The sequence below is a fragment of the Taudactylus pleione genome, unplaced genomic scaffold (genome assembly GCF_031769625.1).
Source record: "Taudactylus pleione unplaced genomic scaffold, aTauple2 ptg000256l, whole genome shotgun sequence".
Classification (NCBI taxonomy): Eukaryota; Metazoa; Chordata; class Amphibia; order Anura; family Myobatrachidae; genus Taudactylus; species Taudactylus pleione.
In genome coordinates this window covers 18,458,810-18,471,162 of record NW_028284658.1, presented here as the reverse complement: position 1 = coordinate 18,471,162, position 12,353 = coordinate 18,458,810, and positions in this window count along the sequence as shown.

Sequence of the window (12,353 nt, the reverse complement as noted above, 5' to 3'; positions counted from 1 at the left end):
AGGCTCTCTATGGCCATGCATGTACACCTACTGTAGGACATGCAGCCCTCCTATCACTGACTGATATTCTGTAACCTTGATTGTAATTCCACTCTGGGCTGTGGTGTTTGCTTATATCTACCCTTACAGATATGTAATTCCCCAGCATACCATCCAGCTCTTCTACTTAGTGATTCTCCCTTATCTGAGGAAGTAGAATTCAAGTGTATTCAAGAGAAAAAGACCAAGACGTTTGACCTTCGATGCAATTCAGGTCCATCCAAATTTCAGAAGGCTTTTAATATTTTTCTGGAAGGACATCCTCTTCCAATGGACGGTGATGGTCTTCAGGTTATCCAATGCCCCTTATACTCACTCGGCTTATGAAAGCGGTAGTCACACCTCCAACAAAAATAGTTTTGCTGCATGGACAACCTCCTGGTAGCCCATTCGGAATGTAAGAAGCTACTTTCAGCAGATGTAATTATATCCCTTCTCAATCTAGGTTTCTCGATAAATTACCCCAAATCGGTACTGTCCCCTTGCCAATCTATAACCTTTCTGGGGTTCCTAATAGCTTCATGTTCTTTCTCTATATTAGTCCCATCAGAGAAATTGACACATTCAGTCTTTTGTTTCTACACCAACAGCTCACAATGAGAGATCTCTCCAAAATCATTGGGAAAATGAGAGCTTTAGATCCAGGGTTTCTCCATGGACCCCTCATTTGCAGACACTCTCAAAACCTTCTGGGATCTCTTCTCAGGAGAGGTTTCACCTGGTCAGACAAAACCCTACTCACTACTATAGTATACCAGGAGATAGAGAATTGGATAGTTCTTCACCTCCCTCCTGCAGACCTCTCCTAAAACCCCCACTGAATATGATAATCACCTCAGACGCTTCCATCACAGACTGGGGAACATTAACATGAGACAAAGCCACAAGAGACAAGTGGTCCGCTCAAGAATCGGAAGCCTGCATCAACCTCTCAGAACTGAGAGTGGCCAAGTTAACCCTGGGCACTTTGGTCCCTCCTCAGCTTCAACACATTCCTGTTCAGATTTGCCTGGATAACAGCACCGCCATGCATAAATAAAATGGGTGGCACGCGGTCACTACTACTTTGCCAAGAGACAATAGACATCTGATGTTGGGTGTTACAAAAATCCATTTAGCTGCCCACCATGTACTGTACATACCTGGTGAACAAAATGAGCTTGTAGTTTCCTCTCCAGGACACGCCTCACACTAGACAGGTTACTCCTGAGGCTGGAAATCTTTCACAGTATCATGACAACCTTTGGTCAACCACAGTTGGACCTGTTTGCAACCTCATCCAATGCCCAGGTTCATATATTTGTTTCCAGAATCTGGGTCCAAGCTGCCTTCCACATGGATGTAATGTCGTTTCCATGGACATATCTCATCCTCCCATATGCCTTTCCTTCCCCGGCAATGTTGTTGATGGTCAAGATCAGAACAGACAGGGTATCCCAGATCATTCTAGTATACCCAGTCTGGACATCGAGAAATTGGTTACCCCTAATCAATCACCTGGAAAGGACCAAAACCCCCCCTAGGACTGTCCAAAGACTTCTTCCAGGGGACCCAAGACCTGCTTCGGGAGTTACCTCAGTGCATGTGTATGGCAATATATATTGCTTGGCTGTTAACCAACTCACATCTCTCACTTCTACCACTCTAATTGACGCATCACTCAGGCCTAGAATGAGATTTAGATATAGTACAATCATCACGGAATTTCTTTCCTGGCAAATTACACTTCCTACTTCTCGCCCATCCTCCACCATCAACTTTGCAATACAGTTCCTTGCTAGCAAATTTGAGGCAGTTTTGACTTTGGCCACCATATGCTTATATGTCTCTGCTCTTACACTCCTAATTCCCGGACTTTCTGAGAATAAGGTATACCACCATTTGCATAAAGGCATTTTCTTGTCTAGGTCTTCATATCCACGCTACTCTACCCAGGGCCGGCAACAGAAATCTTGGGGCCTGTTACACAGATATCTCTAGCCCTCGACCCCGACCCCTTGCCGATGCCGATGCCAGTAGTGACAGCCAGGGCCATGCTGCATTTGGCAGCATGGCTCCCGCTTACTATATTGTCCATTGACCTGTATGCATGGCCTAGGGAGGATGCCACTGACGATGCATGGGAGCACGCTTCATCAGCAACATGGCGGTTATACACTAGACGATGTGCCAGATATATCGCTCCGATCCGCTGGATCTGACGACATATTGTCTAGTATGTACCCCACTTTAGAGTTGCCTCTGAACATTATATCACATTGTAGAAAAAAAATTACAGACTCTCCATAATATTTTGAAAACACAACTTTAATGGAACATCCACTTACTGTATATAGAAACAAAATAATACAGCTCTCTGCAATACAGAAAAAGGAAGCTTCTTTAATATTTAACAGGTGATGTGATAAACAACTTACAATTAAGATATTTCTTTATACAAAGACAAACGCAAAATAAATTACTGCCTGCGCATTGAAAGTTATGAGTCTTCTTACTTTCATGGAAGCAAAATCTTTTATAACTTTAGTGAAATCAATACTCCATGCTATTTCGTGATGCTAAACCATTTAAGCGCCTTTTGAGCATGGTTGCTCGCATGTGTTTTTTTTATAATGGTTAGTTTGCTGAATGCTTGCCCCCCTTCTTCGTAACCCAATACACACTTCTCCGAAAATGTCTTCCAACTGCAGCTTGTAAATTGCATTCAGTTGTGAAAGAGGGGCCAGAGACATGTTCTCCAAACGTTGCTTTGTAAATACTTTTAAAATGTATTATTTCATTTTCTAAACTGGAAGTAAGATCATCCGGATACTTGTCCAGTAGTGATTTGCATTGTTGACGGATTTATCCTTCACTCATGTAATGGAAATTTAGATTTGGGGAAAACAAGCTTGAGATGAGGTTCATGCGCTGAAACCTAACTTTGAGTTCTGATATGATGGAATAAATTATTAAAAAGAAGACATCTCTCTTAAATTTATCCTCAGTATGGACATCAGCATCACATTCATCTTGCTTTTTTTTTGCCTATTCGTCTGCGCTGCTTAAACTCTGCAAGTATATTCAAATTATCTGCAACAATTTTGGCTTCAGAGAGAAGAAGTGGCCATTGTTCTCTTAGTGACTGCATTTCTAATGTTAGGTCATTTATGTTTGCTGCTGCAATTTCAAGTGTAATGGCTCTTGACTGACGTATTACATTTCTTTCATCAAAACTTTCGAGAACCTTACCCAGATGGCTGCCATTAGTATGGCCTTGATACTTGAAACATAATCATGTAATCCAACTGCTTCAGAGTAAGCTTCATGTGTAAGTTTTTTCCCTTTGGTGGCTAACAATTCTTCTAATGCTTCAATAACCCTGGGAAGGTGTCAAGCAACTGGTCGAATCACTTTTTTGGCACTCCAATGGGTGTCACTTTGACTGTGTATAGAACATCCTGTGTTTTCAGTGATCAACCTCCATCTGTCAGGACTACTACTAAATAGAACATACAGGCGATTAACACTTACAAGAAAAGTAATTGCATCAGGGCAGCATGTACACCAACAAGATTCAGAGAGTGTGCAGCGCATGGTGAATAAATCGTTGTTAGATGCTTTTCTAGAACACGTGCCTGAACACCTTTAACTTTTCCAGACATGTTACTGCCATTGTCATAGCCTTGTGCTCTGCAATCAGCTATGTTTATACCATGGTGATGCAATCTTCTTAATACCTCCTCTGCAATTTCCATCCCAGTTTTCTGTGAAAACTCCAAAAATTCAATAAACCTTTCACTCGTGGACTATTGCCTTGTTTCAGCATGTTTGTGAATGTAGCACAAAATCAGGACATTTTGCTCAATATGAGCTGCATCAGGTGTTGCATCACACATCAGAGAAAAATAAATAGATTCGGCTCTTTCATCCAGAATAACACCCAATACACGTTTCCCACACAAATCAATAAACTCATTTTGAGTTTCATGTGACATGTAGTGAGCTTGAAGGTGTTTACCGCTGTCTTGGCTCTTCTTCACTTTAGTCAAATGCTCTTCTAGCAGTGGGTCATAATGGGAAAGTAATTCAAGACATCCTCAAAAGTTGCCATTGTGTACATCTCCTATTTTATCTGAACTGCCCCGGAATGCCTGAGCTTACATGAATAGTGACTTCAAGAAAATGTTTCAGTAAGTAAATCAACTTCTCTCTTTCGGATACCAAATGTTGTTGTAGTTGACTGTCAATTACTCTACTGTCTCCCATAACAGCATGTTCAAGTGTTCTCCACTACAAATAAAACTGCTTGTGTTGAAGACTGCTCTCATGCTCTGGAAGTCTTCTGTACAGTTTTCACCATTTCTGTTTGGCTGGATTAAATCCCTCTTCTGTGGCAAGGGAGCTTACTTGATGTTTAGTCTGGGAACCAGATGCAAAAAGTCAGCATGGGGCGCAATATATGGCATTATTTGTTAGACTTGGAAATAGCCAAACTCTGGGCGACTTCTCACGTCCATTTGGTGTATGTGTGTGGAGCAGATAAGTGGGAAATGAATTCCCTTCAACATCTGCAGGCAGTTGCCCAACCATTTCTTCCAGTTTAGCTTCAGAGTTTAGACCACATTTCACAATGTCTTGCCGGTCAATGTCTGTTAGCACCTGAGGCCATTCACCTGGATCCTTTGGGTTAAATGTGTTCTTCTGGCCCACATCTAGCTCCATATTGCTTGGGCCAGGCCTCTCTTCATCAGGAGTAATAGGTACAGTCCCAGAAGGTAATTCCAGGGCGGCTGAACTTGAAGTTGATGCTTCACAAATTGCATTTAGATCATCATGGGAATCTACAGCAGTCTCAGATGACTTCTCAAAACTTGTAAACTCTTCATCAAACTTTTGTCTCTCGTCTTCATCAGTCTCCTGTCTCTCCTCTTTGTCAGACTTCTCTCTCTCCTCTTCATCAGTCTCTTCTTGAGGTCATCAGAGCTCTTTTCACAGTCCTTCTTTTCCTTCCTTTTTTGGGCACCAGATTTATATCGATTCATCATGACGATACCTGCAAAAGTAATGACCCTCACATGCCATCAAATTTAAATATGCTACTTAAATGCCGCCATTATCCCCACATGACCCTTGGCAATATACCTCAGAACTTGCGATGCCCATTTATTTAACTATTTAGAACATTTTTTTTTAAAAATGTAGACACAGTCAAAGGCCATTATAGCATTATAACAAATGCACCATACATAGACTGACAAAACATAATTATAAAAATCCAGCATAGATAAGGGAATCAAGACTTAAAGTACAAGAATAAACACATTTCAGCGTATTTCCGTGGGCCTTCACATTTTATGGGCAATCAGTTAGCCCAAAATTGATATACACATAAATTTAAATATAAGCATATTTTAAAGACACACACAAGAACACAGTGAATGATTCATAACATAATAGAAAAGGAAAAAAGTTATAAAAGTTTAAATCCTGCTGGGGTATGTCACACCCCACCTAGTTCACCGAAGGTTAAGTGGGTGTGTAGCCTGTTTCTTGGTGTTGGCTATTATTATTGCAAACTATTTATAAGGTACCACAAAGTGTACGCAGCACCTTACAGGGTAAACGTAGAAATCAGTAACTGGATATCAGAGCATAAGGAGCATAAATACCATACACCAAACCGGGTATCAAAGCATACATGCCATACGGGTATCGGAACATAAATGCCATACTGGTATCGGAGCATAAATTGCATAGTGTTTCCCAAACTCATTCCTCAGGCAGCACTAAAAGTGCATGTTTTACAGGTTTCCTCACAGATTCACAAGTGAAATAATTAGCTCAACCTGTGGATCTTTTAAAATGTGTCAGCCAGTAATAAATACACTTGTGCACCAACTAGGAAAAATGGAAACCATGTACTGTTAGTGCTCCCTGAGGGATGAGTTTGGAAAACACTGCTCTAACCTGTACAGAAGTCATATACCTCCATTAATAACCACATACTGCACTGATTACTCTCAACATGTTCCAGCTACTCCATTGGCAAATTGGCCTTTGGCACCCCTGTATTGTCTACGATTACAAGTTCAAATTTCAGACAAACATAACTACTGCAAACCACATTTTGCAGAGAGAAATAAACACATAACTAATGCCCAGGTCCCTACCATATCAAAATATAATTCTTATATATAATTTTACTTTCAGAGGGAGTATAAATATAGACTGCACCTATATCTTGCTAACTATACAGCAGTAGAGAAGGTCTGCCACTCCGCTCACAAATGATAAGAAATGCTTTGGTGCCCTCAGTGGTAAATCTATAACTAAAGATGAGAAGGAAGACGGCGGCATTTGGAGAGAGGAATATACCTGTATATATTAGATATGAGGTTACCTTGACAAAAGAGCTTGCAGGTCCTGAAACTTTGGTGTGTTTGGAAGAAATATATGAACTTCACTAAAAGTCTCAAAATGCCGCCGTCTTCCTTCAAGTCTTTGGCCCTCATTCAGAGGCGGTCGGAGGATGCAAGCGGTCGCTCAGAAACTGGGAACTAGGCATCCTGCTGCAGATGAACCGCTGCTGGAGATTGACAGCACCGCCAACACTCACCTGCTGAGGACCCCTCACTAAGTGAACTGCTGCAGCTGACAGAGTCTGGACCCTGGAGATCCCGCTGGGAAGAAGCACTCTGCCTCTTTCTGCCAGCCGGCCGGAGACCAGAAGAAGAGCCCGGCTAACGGACCTTGCTGACTCTGCCTGTCACCGCTGAGGACTGCAGGGAGATCTGAAGGACCCGAGCAGAAGACCTCTGCTGTCTAAAGAGGTGCCTGCAAAACCGGAGGACCCCAGGTGAGGAGCCTGTCACCGGGGCTGAAAAAGAGGGCCGCTGGCCGCGCTGCACTGAGTGCGCCCACTGCTACCTAAACAAGGAAGATCACGCGAGGGACCGGAGGGAACTGCTGGCCAGCCACGGGCAGAAGAGGAGGCAGCCCCAGAAGAGGACACTGCTGCTGGGACTGTGGAGGAAGACCCACGCAGAGGAGACTGCCGTTGGGGAGAGGACCTGGAGAAGACGATGTCCGGAGAGACTGCACCAGAGGGACCAGCCATGGATGACCCTTGGAGAAGAACTCTGATGAAGACCCCGCACCTGGAAGAGAAGTGGGGAGGACGACGCTGTATGGAAGAAGACAACGCGGAGGAGCTGTGCCTGCAAAGTCCCAGGGGATCTGTGGATCTTATGGAGTATTGCCCACTGATCACTCCCTAGCCAAGGATGCTGCCAGGAGGGCGAGGGAGTAGCTCCTGTACTAAGTACAGCCTGGTGCGGTGCTATGCATCCTGGGCTGTACCTGTTCCAGAACCCAGGAAACGTGTTGGGCAGAAGAGCCCCTCCTTGCGGTGAGACACTATATTTCCTGGCAACCTGCCCTAGTTTTATGCATAAATGCCACTGCCCACTGCTTGCCCTGTCCTGTCTTTAGTCCGTTCCCTTAGCCTGCTGCTATGCCCTGTCTAGGTCCCTTGTCTTCCCCTTGGTAGCTGCCGCCGTGCAGTTGTGCTCAGTACCTACTCTTAGGCAGACACATGAGGTTTATCAGTTTATACTAGCCTGCCATTTAAACTCTCATTGACAGTGTCTTTAAATTAGATAAAGTGTTGAAACAGGGGGTAAGTAAGGGATAGGTTATCCCTTCTGTCCCCGAAGAGTCATATTGATGGTTATTTCTCTCCTCTGAACCTCCAGCTCATGCCTGGGAGGGGACCAGACTTGGTTAACTGTGTTAGCTCATGTCTGATGCAGCTGTGGGTGATGTATAATATTTCCTATGTTTATCTTTAAACTAAATGTCATGCCATTGATACTGTATGTATTTTTCTCTTTACGGTTGGCCATTGGTGTTAATTTATTTTTTTATAGTGGCCCGCCGTGGCCCTTCGTTTGTTATATTGTTCTGTAATGCTGTTTACTGCCTACTGTATTATCAAAATGTATTTTGCTGATTTAGTTCTCAATCTGTACCTGTTTAATTACTGCATCACCTGTTTAGTATTGCTTCCTGGTAGCTGGTAAACTCTTAACCCTGTGTGACCTCAGTTGGCCAAACTTCCTTGATAAGTAAAATGTGCATAATTCTGCTTAGAGCTATTTATTCTGCATAGACTATTTGCTGCTATAGCTGGTGCACTACAGTAAACTATCCAACCTGCATGTGCATAATTCTGCTTGGAGCTATTTATTCTGCATAGACTGTTGTTATAGCCGGTGCACTACAAGAACCTATCCAACCTGCATGTGCATAATTCTGCTTGGAGCTATTTATTCTGCATAGACTATTTGCTGTCATAGTCGGTGCACTACAAAGGATTCATAGATTGGGCGTGGTGTATTTTCCATCCCATATTAACATACACCGCATAAATACATGTGATCCAAGTATAGGCTGCAGATAAATTATTCTCTGTTTTCCTGAAATGATGCTGTGCCGCACACGTCCATCTCCAAAGTGTTAAATGGACAGAGAGCAGTTAGTCATATTTTTCTTGGTTGTGGTCATTCCTACTTCTTTGCCAGCTGAGGTCACCGGTAGAGGATAGGGAGTTGTTGAGTAATCGGCTTGGTATTGAATTCTGCAAGATTTCATTTTGTCTATTGTATACATTTTCTATTAATTGTAATTCATTTATTTGCAATAATAAAATTGCATTGTACCTTCCTTCCTGACTGGTCACTGTGTCTGCAAAAGGGGATATCAACAGGCTTGCCTCTCTGTCACAGTGTGTCCTATCTTAGCTACGGGAAAATCGGCCACCAAAGCATACTGAACACAGCTATACATATACAGTATATACAGTACTGTGTCCTTATATTAAGGCTGCATCTAAAAAACTGTAATTCTCCCATAGAGGGGGGTCATGTTGTTTAAGGGGCTACACATCAAAAGCTATTGGAGGTACCGAGCTGAAATTTGGCATGGACGGGTAGAACTGTCACTCGGTGCTGCATACCAAATTTCAGGGCATAAACATAAAGAATTCGTATTTGGGAGTAATCTAAAGTTCCAACTGTCATTTTTTTCTGACATTCTCAATTAGCATCACTTTTCTGCTGTTCTCTATGGGTTTTTTTTGGGAAGGCATAATTCAGGGTAGGGGGCGAATTTAGACTTGAGGTTTGTTTTATTAGGTAGCTTTTGTGCCAGGGTATGTGCTTTTGGGGTTCAGGTAAATTAGAAAGTTACAGTTTTTAAACTATTACCTCAAGAATGCGCCATTGAATAGATAGGAAATTTAAACTTGTTGTGCAGCCGTAGCTTCCAACAGGTGTATTCACTGTGGCTTCACTTGGGTGTACAAAGATGGCCGTCGTTTGCAGGCTTTAGCGGTGGTGGGCCCATGGGAAGGAAGTTGACGTTAGCTGCAGCAGGACCCGGGGAAAGGCGCTGGGGGGTAGCTGGCGTTAGCTGCGGACCAGGACCCAAGGACAGTAGCGGGTATTAACGGTGTGGGCGGCAGTGCAGTTGGCGGTGGGGCAAGCGTTAGGACCCGAGGGAGGTAGCAGCACTCAGATCTGGAAGATCTGTGATCCCTGCTTCTGTGTTTAAAAAAAAATGATGTGGCCCCGCCCCCCAAAAAACAACCAGCACCGGGCTTTGGAGACCCAGTACTGGTTGTGCTAAATACAGGGGACAAATGACGTATTAAGCACAACCAGCACCAGGCTTTTCAGAACCAGTCCTGGTTGCCAAAATACGGGGGACAAATGACATAGGGGTCCCCTGTATTCAGTGCAACAAGCACTGGGCTCTGAGCTGGTTCTGGAAATACAGGGGGAAAAATGCGTAAGGTCCCCTGTATTTACCAGAACCAGCACCCTTTCTAGCAGGGGTGATGCAACAGCCAGGGGGGCCCTTTCACTGGGCCCCCCAGTAGAAGCATCACCCCTGGCCGCTAGTCAGCCCAGGCTGGGGAGCTGAGGACCCCCCAATAAAGGGGTCTCCCTCTCCAGGGTAGCCCAGGCTGATAGCCCGGGGCTATCCCCGGCACCCCTGGAGCGGTGGATGCCGGGTTGATTGTGTAAAGTGTGGTGCAAGTAAAAAGTTAAAATATTGGCTGTTGCTGTGTAACTACAGTTCTCAGCAAGCCTCCCCCGCATGCTGGTACATGGAGAACCACAAGTATCAGCATGCGGGACATTACGGGCCTGCTGGTACCTGTAGTTCCACAGCAAAAGCAATATTAAAAAACCACAACACACACACCATAGAAAAGTTAAATTTTATTAAAATATACATGCATACACACACATGCACACACTATCTCACATACTCACCTATGTATCCCTGTAGCCAATCTGTCCTCTTCTCCAGTAGATAATCCTATGGATTACCTGTAATAAATAATCCATACTCACCTTCTCCTATGCGTGGATCTTTCAACTTCAGACAATCCAGGGTCTTGGCAAAAAAAAACAGAAATATGCGGACCCTCGTACATTAGTAGTGTTCTTAGAGAACACTACTACCCGAATGACAGCTCCGCTCGGGATTTCAGTTCAGAAATCCCGCTGCGGAGCACTCATTGGCTGAGAGAGGCGAGCCTTCCGCCTCTCAGCCAATGAGCTGTTCTCACAACTTCAATGGTGAAAGCCGAGCATGCCCTTTTCAAAAATGGCGCCTCAGTGACATTTTTGAAATTCAAAGATGGCCACCACGAGCCAATCACGGGTTGCACCATTATCACCCCGCCCTCTCATCTGGTTTATATACAGGCAGCACGAGGCGCCGTCCACTCAGTCCGTCGGCCGGGGAGATGAAGAGAAGATCAGCTGAAGCAAGAAACGTCAGGAAGTCCTGGATCGGCGGCGGCCATGAAAAAGATCTTAAAGGCCGCTGCCCACCAGGTGAAGATGCCATAGAAGTCCTCGGGGAAGCAGCAGCCATGTAAAAGAGCTTAAAGGCTGCCGCGCCCCCCCCCAGATGAAGGTGCGGCAAAATAAAATACTTTAAAAAATGTTCTTTTATTTATTTTAATATTTCTTTTGCAGGGGTACTGTAGGTACCAGCAGGCCCTTAATGCCCTGCCTGCTTGTGCTTGTGGTTCTCTTAGTGCCAGTATGCGGGGATGCCTGCTGGTACCTGTAATACTACTGCAAAAGACAATATTTATATTTTCATATGCACCACACGACACAATGAACCCAGCACCCACTGCTATCAGCCTAGGCCTGGGGTGCCCTGGAGAGGGGGACCCTTTTATTGGGGGGGACCCCAGGGATCCCCAGCCTGAGCTGGCTAGCGGTCTTGGGTGATGCTTCGGCTGGGGGGCCCGGTGAAAGGGCTAGCCTGGCTGTGCCATCACCCCCCCTACTAGAAAGAGTCCGGTGCTGGTTCTGCTAAATACAGGGGGAGCCTACGCATTTTGCCCTCTGTATTTCCAGAACCAGCCGGCTCAGAGCCCAGTGCTGGTTGCACTGAATACGGGGGACCCCTACGTCATTTGTCCCCCATATTTTGGCAACCAGGGCTGGTTCTGACTAGCCCAATGCTGTTTGTGCTTAAGTACAGGGGACCCCTACATAATTTTTCCCCTGTATTTAAACACAACCAGGACTGGCTGTTAAAAGCCCAGTGCTGGTTGTGTTTTGGGGAGGGGGGCACCTTCTTTTATTTTACACATTCAATTTTTATATATACGATGAGAGGGCCAAATATTGCACTTAGGAGTTGTTCCTCATAGGTACTCTTCAAACAAGCTCGTCGTTTTCTCACGGTATTATCCAAGAATTTGTCTATATAGAATAAAATAAACAATGGATCCAAATCAATAGGGATCACAATTATTTTTTCAATACAGAATGGAAAATAAGGCCAGAAATCTCTATGATAGAAATAGTCTTTATATAATCACCAATGAGTCCCTCAGAAGGTGATTGAAGGGAAATGACAGCACCCTTCTATGTGTTGTATATGAAGGCAGATATAAATCTGCTTACTTGTATGCTTACATCAGTAAGACTAAGTGGAAGCATATAAAGGTATCTTTGTCCTCCTTGTGAATTCCTCCTTCTCATACGTGAGCATGTAAGTGAAAACAGAAACAGCTCACAATGTATGTATCAGATGATTAAAAAATAAGTTTGTTACATGGTTAATAGAAAACATATCCATACCAGATGTTATCAAATTTTTCCACTTAATCACACTGAGAATTAAACCCGGGTGTTCAGCATGGAGTGGGTGGAAAAAATATATATGTACGGCCAGGATATGTCGCACCAGTCACTCTATCAACGCGTTTCGCCGCTACGCTGGCGCCTTTTTCA